The following is a 14,471-nucleotide window of genomic DNA, read 5'->3' as shown; positions in this document are numbered from 1 at the left end:
CAGTTCTCCAGCCACTCCTTCCCAGGCAATTACATGGGGTTGTTGTGACCCAAGTGCAGGACCTGGCCCTTGGCCTTGTTAAACCTCATACAATCAACCTCAGTCCATTGATCCAGCCTGTCCAGATCCCTCTGTAGAGCTTTCCTACCCTCTAGCAGATCAACACTGCCACCCAGCTTGGTGTCATCTGCAAACTCACTGAGGGTGCACTCAATGCCCTCATCTAGATCACTGATAAAGATATTAACCAGAGCTGGCCCCAACACTGAGCCCTGGGGAACACCACTAGAGACCGGCTGCCAGCTGGATTTAACTCCATTCCCCACAACCCTCTGGGCCTGGCCATCCAGCCAGTTCTTTACCCAGTAAGGAATACATCCATCCAAGCCATGAGTGGACAGTTTCTCCAGGAGAGTACTGTGCAAAACAGTGTCAAAGGCTTTACAAAAGTCTAAGTACAACATATACACAGGCATTCCCTCATCCACTAAGCGCATCACCTTGTCACAGAAATAGATCAGGGTGGTCAGGCAAGACCTTCTCAGATGCAAAATTAATGCAAAAGACAAAGAGATGATTCATTTCTTGAAAGGACAGAGGCTCCTTTTCTTTATGGCTCTGACATGGGTGACACAGGGAAAGAAGAGAGGGGGAAACATATGAAAATAAGAGTAGACCTCTCCATCAAACAAGCCTTTTGGAGCACACATATCTTTGGCTCTTTTGCATCTTTCCCTCTGCTAGATGCACCCCTGATGATGTAGAGCTAACCTTTATGTCGAGTGAGTTCTGCTGAGGCACTTCTGAAGGCAGCTGAGGCCGGGTGTGAACCAGAGCTGTCCTCTGGAGGTGGTGCAAGTCAGAATAAAGAGGCTTGGGATTCACTGAGCTTTGCTTTGCAGATACAACCAAAGCCCACTGCCTCTTTGTCTGCAGGGTTTCACGTGTTCCCTGGGTTTGGAGCAAGAGTGATTTTGTGCACTGTCCTTTGGGGAAGAATCACATAGCCCCATTGTTTTTCCTGTTGGTGCGATTTGCCCATGGGAGGCTGTGGCATGGTGCAGGAGGCTGAGGTTAGGGTGAAGCAGACACCACAAAGGGGCTTCCTGTGGAGCACCTGGCGTGTTGGGCCTCCCCCTCCCCACCCTGCTGGGTACTTGCTGCCTGCTGTCAGGCAGCCCAGGGCTGGGATGTGAGCTCTTCTTGTCCGCGATACACCCATGAGAGCCCTGCTCGACCATGGAGCCGCTCACAGCTTCTAAAAGACAAGGGCCTCCTCCTGCCTCGCAGCTTCGCAGCCTTTAGTGGGTCCAAAAGGATGCGTCTTCCATATTCATGGGGAATTATTTCAATTAAGACTGTGAGAGCGCATGAGAAGTGTATGCATAATAAATTTGCATGCAAGTCTTCTGCCTCAGCAGGTCCTTGTGGTCTATTTCTGGAACATCCCTAATCAGGATGCGCAGAGCCTGTGCCTTCCAAGGAAACATGGTATTTTCATTTGCTGCTCTCCTGCAGGCTAGGTAAGCTATTTCTTTCCACCTGTCAATTGCAAACTGGATTATTTTGGTACTGAATTCAATGGACTCTACACTGAAGCCAATCAACAATTTCTGTATATATAAACTTGTAGTTCATATACAAGAACGCTTATTTTCAGTTTAAGATTTACCTGTGTTTGAACATATTTTTATTGAAACACATACTGTTCTTTTACACTCTATGTAACAATGCTTTGCCACATCCCCAAAAAGCTCTTCCAAGACATGGTATCATTTTAATTATTTAAAAGTTTCATTTCCAGTTTGATGGAGTTTGACTTCTCATTTTGACTGACACTAGAAAATTACTTGCTCCTGCAATGTTGACAGAAGACAAAGGGATATATCAGTTATCCTAAAAAATATACATACTTTTTCTGTACAGCTTCGGTAACTCCACTGTCAGGGTGATTTCCATAAAACTGATTTGATTCTACTGGAAACTTAATTCTCATTACAATTTCTCATAATAACCACCTGGAATTTTTTTTTTTTTTTAATTAAAGATTGAAATTTTTTTAAATGCCTTTTTTTTAATAGACATTCTTCATGAGAGCAATGGAAGATACACTTCAAGTATTTTTGTTCTAAAAGTAGTTCTCTAGATATGCTCATTAGCAAACCCATACATAAAAAAACAGTCAACATGTTTGCAGCAGGACAGGAATAAGTTATCCATTAGCAGGCTGTAATGGCTGTTAATGGGGAACTCTATACATCTGCATTCTCTCCTGCCCCTTCTAGAGTTTCTGGTTGTCCTGAAGGGCTGCTGTCCAGTGCCACACACTGCACGGGTTCATATTACCATTTCACTGGTACGGGGCTGCATTCAACTTTAACAACCTTGACTGAAAAAAACAAAAAATCCCCTCTATGGGAAAGGAAGGACCCTAACAGACCCGCGGCTGCAGAGATGAATGAAAAAGACGTATCCATCGCAGCTCCTGGCTGCTCTTCATCCTCTGACTTGTGCTGCCTGCCCCCTCACCCCCACACTCACAGCAAGGGTGCCTCATGCAGCTGTCAATCAATCAATTCCCCAATCACTGCAGATTGTCAGCCCTGTATATAAACCAGAATCCGAGCCAGGTTTTTTGAAGAATGATACTTCTGCACATAAACAAACACACAAGGCAAGTGTAAAGTTAAAATAATGACACACAAATTAAAAAAAAAAATTAAAGCATTAAAGCAACCCGCAAACCACCAGTTCCAGCCTCATGGCACACATGTACTGTGTCATTGTTACCATCGTGTGTTCCCCCCTGACTCAACTCACACAGGAATATCATTGTCTTCTCATCCGCATCACTCCTCATCCCTGGCTGCCAGTCCTGCGTGCCTTAACTAGATCTACCTACCATGTCAGGGTGAGGTTTTTTTCTGTTTTCCCTAACCACTTCCCAGCTCCTTGTCCTTTCCTACCACCTGTCTCTTTCCAGAATCACCCTCCATGCTCATACTCCCTTTTCACATACGTTGCCGCTACCCTCAGCCTGTCATTCCCACCAGTTCCCACGTATTTCTTCAACTCCCTGTGCACTGAACCACAGGCCCTTCCTCCCTCTTCTACTTTGACCCTTCTCCGATCTACTTCTCCATTCCCCCCCCACCAGTTTGGCCTTTGTCCTCACATGAACCAAGCCAGGAAATTTCTCCAGGGCATTGTATTGTGGGACAGGTAATGCAGAAACACATCTGACAGCTCCAGGTGCAAAAAAAATTGCTTTCAGTTCTGGTGCCCAAACTCAAGTACCAGAAACACCAGATACACAGATAATGCAGTGGCCACAGGGACCTGATAGGTAAGAGATAAGCATCCTTGCTTTACTCTTGGAAATAGTAAAACTGTTTTCAACAAAACTTTGTAGAATAACATAAATCATCACAGAATTTAAAACTTGATGACTGGCAAACCTACAACTAGCCCAATCAACTTCAGTAGCAGTAACAACCCTCTCCCTACCACCTTCAATTCAGGAAGGTCCCACAAGCTTTTCAGACTGAATTTACAGCTATTTCCTCATATATTTTATTTTAAAAGTCAGTATTATTCTGCACTAGTTCTTGGGCATGGAGCTGTATCCACAACCCAGCTTTCTTCCTCCACAAAAATAATATACAAAATATTCTGTGTGGTTTTGAGGGAAACTGTGGCATATTTTAGTCAGCATTTTTTTCCTTCTGACCTCTGTTCCTTTTCCCTTTTAGTAATTAAACATTTCAAGTGGAAACTTGATGTTAATCCCAGTGATTCAGACAAGGACACTACTTTCTCACTGCTTAGTCTGCATTTGTTCCCTAAAATGGTTAATATATTTTTAAGTGCCTTTATACATTATGGGAAAACTGCATATACATAAGAACACATTTTTGCATGTTCACATACGAGCAATGGTAGGTCTCTGATCAATGATCTTTTTATTGACCTGTAAAGATTTCAGATATACCACAGTTTTTATTATGCACAGAAAATAAGATTTCATATGCACTGTATATCTTTAAAGATCATCCAGAATTATTTTCTAAAACTGTATGTACAAACTTTCATGATTAACTTGTAAACTCATCAATAAAAATAAAATAACAAAATCTTTATTTTTAGTAAAAGATTAATATATCAAGGTTGTTGGGGAAAGGTGTTTTTAACATGAGGACACAAACCAAACAAATGCTATACCTTGGCTTTCAGAATCTATTCCTCCAGAAGGTTTTTGTTCTTTGATACGGAACCTACAAGAAACTGAACATCTTATACATGGTATAATATGCTATGTATGACATATATATATATATACACACACACACATATACACAAGATATATTTTTATATATATATATAGTGGCTGCCTACCTGTGCTAATGAAAATATTCCACATATTGAAGAAACAAAAATAAAACAAAAATCTTACTTAATCAGCACTTCTGTAACACAACTCCATGAAGGAGAATACAGAGATGTATACAGACATATTCAACATTGAATAAATTTCTTCAATCCCAGCTGATAGGCAGATTAGTGATAAGCATAGCATAAAGATCTATACACAAATATGGCACACAGAATTTTGCGGAACTGGACCCTTCTTTATCTCTGTTTAGTACAAAACTAACAAATGTATCTGTTCATTAAAAAAAGTATTCACAGAGATGTGAGCAGTTAATCCCTCAATGCTCATAGTCTAAATATTGTGACTCTAATGAAAAATGCATCCTTGCAGCATCTTCAGCATCAGACCCAAGAGGTTAATTAATACAATGCCTCAGGCATGCTATGCTTTGCTAATGGGGGTGACTGTCTGCTGTACTCCATGAGTCTGCTCACACAAGGAAAACAGTTTTTAAAACAGCTTTCTGAATACAGACATGAAATCACATATTTTCTATTACAAAAAAAAAGACAATTAATGCCAGAAGACAAAAAAAAAAGTCTGTTTAGAATCCACCAGTGATGTGAAAATAACTCATTCAGCTTTTTCACTCAGAAGGAATTTTGATCGTTCCAGTGAAATCCTGATCCTGCTTACATCAATACGAATTTTGTTACTGACTTTTGAGGCAGAGGATTTTAGATTAATGTTATAAGTAAGATTTCAAGCTTTCAGCCTTAACTCTGTGTAAGGCTCACAGTGGAGCTCACAATTGCTCACAGTGGAGCTACCGGAGTCATGAGCTTAATCACCTTTATTTGGACCCAAGCAGTAAACAGCTCCCAGCTCCCTCCTAACAGAGTAAAAAACTGATTATTGTTATCGAAGCAAAATAAACTACAAAACTAAAGACTGTAAAAAACTTTTCTGTTTAAGTCACAAGCTTGCAGTAAAGCCACTAGTGTAACATCAGGAGTCTCCATCAAGAATATCACCAGTTGTGTTGCAGTTGTACCCTGCCACAGGGCGCTACATAAACCTTAAACAATCATGCTTTAAAGTGAATCAAAGTACTGGATATTCCCAGTGCAATTCTTTCACTGCAGGCAAATCATAATACACTCTGTGGACTAGACTGTTAAATTTCAAATGGAAAATCACTACATTCATTAGCTTGCTTGAAATGTACTTGGTTATATCAATTTTTTGAAGTCAAAATGATTTATCGCTGATCTGTTTTGAATACAAGACTTTTAGCAACATTACTTTTGTTTACATTAAATATAGCTTACTGTGTGATTGGGACATAAACCTATTCACAGTGAAATCCAAAGGCAAAAAACCCCTTTTGTTTGAAGACAGGAGGCTCACACCCTTCAGTATTGATCTGATTGACTGAGGATAAAATAACATGGTTTACTTAGAATAAAACCAGCAGCGTAATCAGCAGGACTGAAAAAAGTAATAACCCCTAGGCTCCCCCTCGCATTTTAGTTAAGAGGCACCATTTCTGTAAGTTTTTCAATGTGCCACTTCATGTGGACCTTAACCATGCCTATACTCATCACCTAGGCAATGGGCTAGTAAATGAGATAGGCCCAGGTAGTGCTTCTTGAAGTGTTATTATGAAGTTAGTGACACTCATATTACAGAGTGAAATGTTACTAAGCACCCTTCCTTGTAAAATCAAGATTTTTAATTTTGTGCAATTTTTTTTTCTGGTGATATAAACTCTTACTCATAAAACTTCTCTGCTGAGAATAACCACAGGAGGAATGTTACATGAGACAACATCAAAAATCAGAGCTTTAGAATATATTTCTCTCCCAAAGTACACAGTTACAATATATACCTAAAATTATTTTAAAATAACTGCATTGGTTTAAAAGTTGAGGAGGCTGCTTTATTATTTAAAGCAGTCCCCAAAATACTGATGCTTTCCAGCCAGGGTGAGATCTGAAACTTCATCCCACGTAACTAATAAAAGGAGGACAGATAATAAGACTGCAAGCAGACTGTCCTCCCACTGAAAGGTACAGTTCTACACAAGTCAAAACCTCCCAGGTAGGTTTCAGTAAATTTTTTCCACCACAGAAGTCTAAACCAACCATTTTATTTCCTAAGAGGTGTTAGCCCAGTACCCTCCTATACCACAGTAAAGACTCCACCCAGCACTATTTCTCCCAGGCTCTCCTCCCAAGCCCTGTGATGCACCACAACATCTCAGCCACAAAAAAAGGACTAAGGCACTCATTTATCTGCCCTGTAAAACTATTCCTATTTCGTGCAATACAAACACCCACAAAACAAACATCCTCAAGGAAAGTCTCACTCAAGTCACCGGTTGTAACAAATCTAGCCACTGTTTACCCAGGCCCCGAAGGTGCCACACATCTCCTTCTCTGTGCTGAAGAGATGACAGACGCCAGCCTAGTCAGCTGCTCCTACTCCGCTGAGCTGCTCTTGAGAGCATAACTCATCTAGTTTCACTGAAAATTAACCAGGTTAGCACAGAACTCTCAGTTAAACTGTACAAATCTAACAGATTTTGACTTACCATAGCCTACAGATGTCTCTGTCGGAAATCCTCTGGGAATTTTAGGCTACAGGTATCTCATCAATATTGAATGAACAAATACCCCAAACCATACAAGTTACACTGGGGCAGTGAGCAGTTTTATCCCAGCCGTGGCACAGGCCTCCAAGGCACTTGGTATATCCAGTTAAGCAAAATGCGGGAGTTTTTAACAGAAAGTTAGCCAACTCCTAGACATAGTTATGTTGCTACAAAAATAGACTTACATCTAGCTTGAGCCTGGGAGGAATACAACATTAAGCTAGTGATGTACATGTCAATCATCCAGTTGTTAAGGAGGCATTCATTACCTAACATCAGTGGCTACGACACTTCTAAAGCCAAGCCTGGACCTGCTGTCATGCAACATCTATAAAAGGCAGTGACAGCTCTTGCATGGATGAGTGGACAACACTATCCCAGTATCTTCCCCATATTCTAATCTAAATTTCAAAAAAAACCAAAAAAAACCCCCAAAAAAACCCAAAAAAAAACCCACTGACAGAAGGACGATCAAAGATCATCCAGGTTAACTAACAAAATATGGAAAATACATAAGAGGGACACTGAAGGTTTTCCTTGTCCTAGGCACACTCAGACATTCTCCAAGAATGAAGAAGTTCTCACTTTTTTACATTCAAACTGTTTACATTTACGTACTTTAGAGTTGTCTGAAGGCTTTTATAAAACTCAGCTGTTACCTGGCTGTCAGTCCTGCCATGAGAGCAAAATATTCTCTTGGGAACACTGAAGAAAGGTAGCCCTGACATCATGCTTTCAAGACGTTATCAAAGCCTGAAATAAGCTGCTGACATTTCCTTAAGAAAGGAAACTGATGGATTTGGGAATGTCATGTTTTGGCACAGAAGCAGCACAGCATGATAATCAAGTGCAGAAAACCAAAAGCAAGTAAAATAAGAGGAAGTATCCCCTCCACATGAACAGCCACATTGAGAATGGTCCATCCAGGCTGCTGTACTCAGAAACCAAGAGACACATTTTGCTTAGTTCAGAATTGCTGGTTTGCCAACTTCACATTTCTGAAGCAAAAATAACATCTTTGTCTTGCTAAACAAAGGGATCACATCTGTTGTCCCGTTCAGAGTTGCAATAACCCAAACAACAGTGGAGCTTTCAGCTTAGGTAGGGCAACAATTATCACTTAGGCCAAATTATCTGACTAACACCACTGGTAGGAGCTAAGAGGGGCATCACTGTATACCTGAATTAACGCTTTAACATATGCCCTCTATATCACTCTGCTTTAGTCTGTGATTACAGGATTAAATTTTTATTTAGAAAAAAAACAAATTATTAGCAGGAACAAAAACATTGCACGTTCTTACTGAAACTAGACTGCACCTAACATTAAAGGTAAGAAGACAAGAGTATGTTAATACTCAAAAGACTGAGATGTTTGCACTAACTGCCTTTTGTCCACATGTATTTCTAGTATAATAGGAATAGGAATGATAGTAAAGCCTTGTCTGGACTTCTTCCCTTGGTACCTCAGTAAGAATAAAAAATGTTTCCATTTTTCACCTCCACATTTACACGCATGATCATTCATCCCTTCTGTAATAAGAAATACAATGCTACTCACCAAAAGGCTTACTTGCGTACTCACTGTCCCCTTCTTATTTTTTGGCATAAATCAACTTAAGTCAATAGAGCTGAGAGAATTCAAAGCAAAGGAGAATTCAGCCTTTTCTTCCTAGACAATATCATTACACAACACCAAGATCCAAGTAGCTAAAACAGAGTAATTACCCAAATTATACTAATGAAGTCCACACTTCAAATATACACCAGTGAACTCTGCATTCATTATGTAACAGCTTCTTTCAGGTTAGAACAAAAACAATTTTACTCCTGGTCATGAAACCCAAGTTCAAGTTAATTCCTTAAGCATCATAAATACATTGTCACAGATTAACCAAATGATAGCAAAAGAAAAATCCCCATTTGTTTAATTTTATTAGTGCGACAAGTTCTTGGAGGGTCAAGATTTTCCAGTGTCTTCAGCTGATACAGATGAGAAAAGCTTCAGTTAAATCCACAGGGCAATTCACAACACTTGAAAACACCCAATGTTAAACAACTGTTACAAAGCAGTTCACTGTACTATTCCAGGTGACAAATCCAAAGGAAATGTTTGAATAGGTTAAAGGCACACCTTTTGAAAAGTCAAAACCATTGTTTGTATACCAAACAGCAGAATACTGTAAGCCTTACTGTGCTCTTCCATACAATGTCTGCTCTCAGATCTGTCATGAAGGAGAAAAGGTATTATAACTCCACTGTCAAAACCAAGTGGCCTAACTAGGCTTCAAAATATTTTAGTTTGACAAGCCAACTGGTGACACAGCCATTTTGACAGCAGCCACTCAACTCATTGTGTCCTAATGCTGCATTCACTGCACAAATAAGATACTACTCCAAAAAACTTTATTTCACAGAAGCATTTAAACAGATAATATACAGATAACAGATAATGCACTAATTTAAGACCTAACAAACTTAGATTGAACAGTCTAAGATTCCTATGTTATGGAAAAGGCTCTTTTGCTGCCAAATTCTTCCAGTAAGAAAGAGATGCCTCATTAAAAATAATAAGTAGAGTAGATTGCCACCGGAAATATGAAGAGGACAAATATTTCCCTCTGAGTAATTTTATAGTTATTATAATACTTAATTTTGCCACCTGCCTTCATAAGCCAAACCTGAAATAGCTAAGACTGGTTGCAGTCAATCTGGCATATTCACACCTCTACCATTCTGGGAGAGTTCCAGGCTCATTAGGATAAGAACTTACATATCGTAAGTCTTGATAACTTATTATCATCATAAACTAGACAGAGATAAAAGATAGCTTTTTTGCATATTATGTATGGCCAGGATTGAGAAAATGCACACCTATTCCCGGCTCCATACTGGCTGCCTGAGTTATATCACATTGATTAAGCCTCCTCTTCTGTAAAAAATGGGTTATGAGCCTGGCCTCTCTACCATACAAAACTCTGAATACTTTTGAAGAAAACAATTACTAAAGCCACGCGGGTAAACAGGATGCAACAAGACACACTTTTGCTGGTTGTAGGCTGTTCTGATATACTAAGGAACCACCTTTCATAACTGAGAAGTGATTTTCAAGAATAGAAAAAACAGTACATCTCACCAGTCTGAGCTTCAGTAAAATATCTTGCTTGGTATCATGTGAGACGTTATTAATTAAATTGGATAAAGTATAGTTTAGTAGAGGAACTGTAAAACAGACAGGCTGGCTAAAGAAAAATGACAGCAGATTTTTCATCTGTAAAGGAACATTATCAAAACAAGTTCCTCTGAAGTGGAAGGTGGAACATACATATATCACTTAGAATTTTTTGCACTTTCGCAGTTAATACAAATGCCAGTCTAAAATTAAGAAGTACAAAGGAAGAGGATATACATATCTTATAGAAAGAAAACTACCTGGAGGACAGGTAGAAACAAGATTAAATTCAAACAGAAAAAATTGCAAGGATATGCTCTTTGTATTGGGTCTGGCTGGGTTGGAGTTGATTTTCCCCGCGGCAGCCCTCAGAGTGCTGTGTTTTGTATTGGTGAATCGAGGGGTGTTGATAACACCCCAGTGTTTTAGTTACTGGTGAGCAGTGCTAGCACAGCACCAAGGCTGTCTCTCCAACATTCCCCCCCCAGTAGGCTGGAGGTGGGGAAGATCTTGGGAGGGGACACAGCCAGGACAGCTGACCCAAACGGGCCAAAGGGATATTCCATACCATATGACGTATGCTCAGAAATAAAAGCAAGGGAAAAGGAGTGGGAGGGGAGGGCATTCGTTACTTCCGTTTGTCCTCCGGGAACCGCAACGCGTATGCAAACCCTGCTTCCTGGGAAGTGGCCAAACATCGCCTGCTGATGGGAAGTAGAGAATAAATATTTTGTTCTTCTGCCTCTGCGCGCGCAGTTTTGCTTTGCTTTGCTTCTATTAAACTATCTTTGTCTCAACCCACGAGTTTTTTTTCCTCTTGTGTTCCATCTTACTTTCTCCCCTTGCCCAATTGAGGAGGGGGAGTGATAGAGTGGGCTTTGGTGGGCATCTGGCCTCTAGCCAGGGTCCACCCACCACACTCTTACAGACCAAAACCATTCACTTCTGTTACAACTGGAACATCACTAAGCAGAAGCAAACAGTGTACAGGAACAAAGGTGTACAATCAAACACAGCACCACGAGCACTTGTCATAAACACCCCAAGTTAGTGGTTTACAAGTTGGTCTGATGCAGCTTCAGCAAAGCTGTAATTCACCACGTTTTTGATGTTGAGCTGAAAGGCAGAGTGCTGTAAAGTGTTCTGGTACCCCAGCCCCGCAGATCACCACACCAATGGGAACCCAGCATGTCTTCTGAATTTTCCACTCAACTTGAAGTTTCTTTTATACTGCAGTAGTGACAATGTAAAAGCAAGGAATGTTTGCAGCCTTACAGCGACTAATTAAACAAAGACCTCCAGTAGTTCAGAGACAAAAGGAAACTATAGTAAATTCACCCAAGTCCGGTACAAAGACAAACTGCGACGAAGTTCTGTAGAGGGCCACAAAGGTGGCTAGGGGGCTGCAGCACGTGAATACACAACAAGTGTCTAGGAGAACTTGTTTGTCTACATTGCAGAGAAGAAGTTAAGGGAGGATGTAGTTGCAGTAAGAAACAACAGAGCCAGACTTTCATCAAAGATGGACAATAAGAAGAGGAAATTATCACAAGATGCAGTACGGGAAATTCCTTACTGGAAAGTAACTGCAAGAACAGCTTGCTCACAGGTTATGGAGACTCTGGGAAAAGTCCTGAGCAATACGCTGTAATGTGGAACGCAGCTACACTACATGACATCCACAGGTCCCTTCCAAGTTAAATGATCCTATCACATAACTTAACAGCCATACATTACACAGTCTACAGAACAGAGTAATGCCATAACACTTTACTTGCATTTGGCTTAAATTAGACTTGAACGTGAATTCATAGGAACAGTAGTTTGGGGTAAGGATGCCCCTATCCCTGGCTTTAAGGGATGTTGTAAGAAAACTCTTCCTCATACAGAATTTTTTTTTTAAATGTATAAAACTGATATCACTATAAAGACTGGAAAAAAAATATATTGTGAAGTCATCTGCAAAACTCCCAATGTAGTCAACAAGCATTATCAGTAATTTTCATTGAAAAGTTTAAACACAGTAAACTTACTGTTTCAAGGCAATAAAACATTGTTTAGCCAAATGTTATTCACTTTAACTATGAAAACTAATCTGAAGGTATAAATATAAAAACTGAAAAATATTTTTATTAAAGTGGGATGGTATATGATTAATTCACAGTGCTCACACTCATAAAGACTACCCCCTCAAAAATATTTTATATTCTTTTTTATATTGCTTATGTTATATAAAATGAAAGTGAGAGTTCAAAAAAAGTTATTCAAAGGTCCTAAATATTAACTACAACTCCTAACTACAGTGAAATATTCTCGTGTTAACCAGTAAGTCTGCTTAACTTTCAAGCAAACACACCGAAAGATAGGTTATACATAAAGTAAATCATACCATTAATCTCTGTTTACCTTTAGCACAATTTCCCGAAATATTACCTCTGGAGCTTCTAAAGAGCATTGTTAGAAAACTCTATGCCAGCACTACTTGTCATGAGTTCCTTTAAATAATTATTAACAGAAGTCTCTTAGTTCAAGCAGCCTACTTTCAATAAATTACTGTGTTACTAGCAGGTCTGCTTTGAAACAATGGCACAAGCATCCCAGTGATCCACGCAGAAATCATTTCAAGCACAGTATGATCTGATAGCTTAGCATTAATTATAACATAGATGACTGGCTTTGCAATTCTTGTATTTACTTTTGTCTTTCACATTTTTATTCAACTGATTCAGCTGTACATACTACTATGAACTATTACTGTTGAAAAAGAGAAAACTGTTTGGACAGCTTAAACAGGGCTAGCTGTAATCACCTTTATTGTAACAGAACAATGCTTGGACTTTCCTCTGGGAAAGGCAATGCAACACTGAACTTGCTTACACTTACTAACTTGATGAGGAAAGCAAACCAGCCCCAACAGAAACTGGAAATCAATCTTTCACTCTTCAGTAATTACTGCTCATGAACTGGCAAAAATTAAAAAAGAGCCATGCCACTATACGCAGCAGATATGTCAGAACTTAGCACTGAACTGTAGCTGTTAATGGTGTAATTTCTGTCATCTATGTCACAGAGCCATATTTGCTGTTTTGGAAACATTCTGTTGATAAAGAAAAACATTTACCTTATACGTAACTCTTGCTAAAAACACAGACAGTTTTCTTCCTATGGCTTTATAGCTGTATAGCTCAAGCATTTCATAGCCAAATCTGTGGATCCACCAATTTTTCTTTCTAAAGCTAAGATTATTCTTCATCCCTCATTTACATTTGGAAATGAGAAAGATAGCATCAGAAAAATACTAAGTTGAATACCAAGTTACACGTATCCCCATCGGATTTTTTTCTTTTCCTTGGTGATTTTTTGTTTGTTTGTTTGTTTGGGGTTTTTTTTGCCTAAGGGAGAAACAAGTGCTATCTGTCTGCAAAACTCAAACAGACCATATAGCATGATGCCTTCGAAAGCCATCTCCAAAACACCACTGGTGTTTAATAATTTAATTAATAATTTAATTCTTTTAAATTTTTTTTAAGCCCAAATTTGTTAAAAGCTGAGTGTTCTAAAGGCAGGACATGTTTCTTAATTGTAAGAATTGCAGCTTTAAAGTCATGGCTCAGCTAGTAATGTGGTAGGTACCATCACAACTGTGTAAGTTCAACATTTAAAAGTAAAGTTTCTTTAAAGCCAGCGTACTCCTTAAAACTTTATACTTACATGCCTCTCATGGAGCATTTCTAATACTTCTTCATATACTATTTTATACAGAGAAAGGTAAGAAAACATTCCAAGTTTATGTAATTTCATGACCCAAAACATCAAGTTAATCTCCCAGGGTGAAATACTATTTTGCAACTCTGCTATATAGGCAACTAGCTAACTGATGACTTCGTAAGGTTACAGCTGTACACTGGTTTAAATAGGTGCAATCAATTAGGATGTAAGACATCTATGTTAATAATGCACAAGAAAAGATATTTATCTTACTGGTCCTTCATTTTCTTATCTTTATAAAGTTGTTAGAAGGAAAATAAATTAAGTCAAAATTTCAGCCCAAATCTGTGGTACAGCAGCCCCAGGCACTGTTTTGGAAAGGAATATTGAGATAATTGGACACCACACAGATATACTAGCAAATCTTGATTTAAAACTGTTGTATTAGGCGTTGGTCCAATTCCTCTACAAAACAGGAGAACCAAATCAGGTCTCAGTCCACAAATTATGCTGTGGATAAGGTTGTCTGTTAGTTGAAATCACACCATTTTCTATGGGTAGGT

This window comes from Antrostomus carolinensis, unplaced genomic scaffold (genome assembly GCF_000700745.2).
Source record: "Antrostomus carolinensis isolate BGI_N321 unplaced genomic scaffold, ASM70074v2 scaffold13295, whole genome shotgun sequence".
NCBI classification, from domain to species: Eukaryota; Metazoa; Chordata; class Aves; order Caprimulgiformes; family Caprimulgidae; genus Antrostomus; species Antrostomus carolinensis.
Note: the sequence above shows the minus strand (reverse complement) of the source record.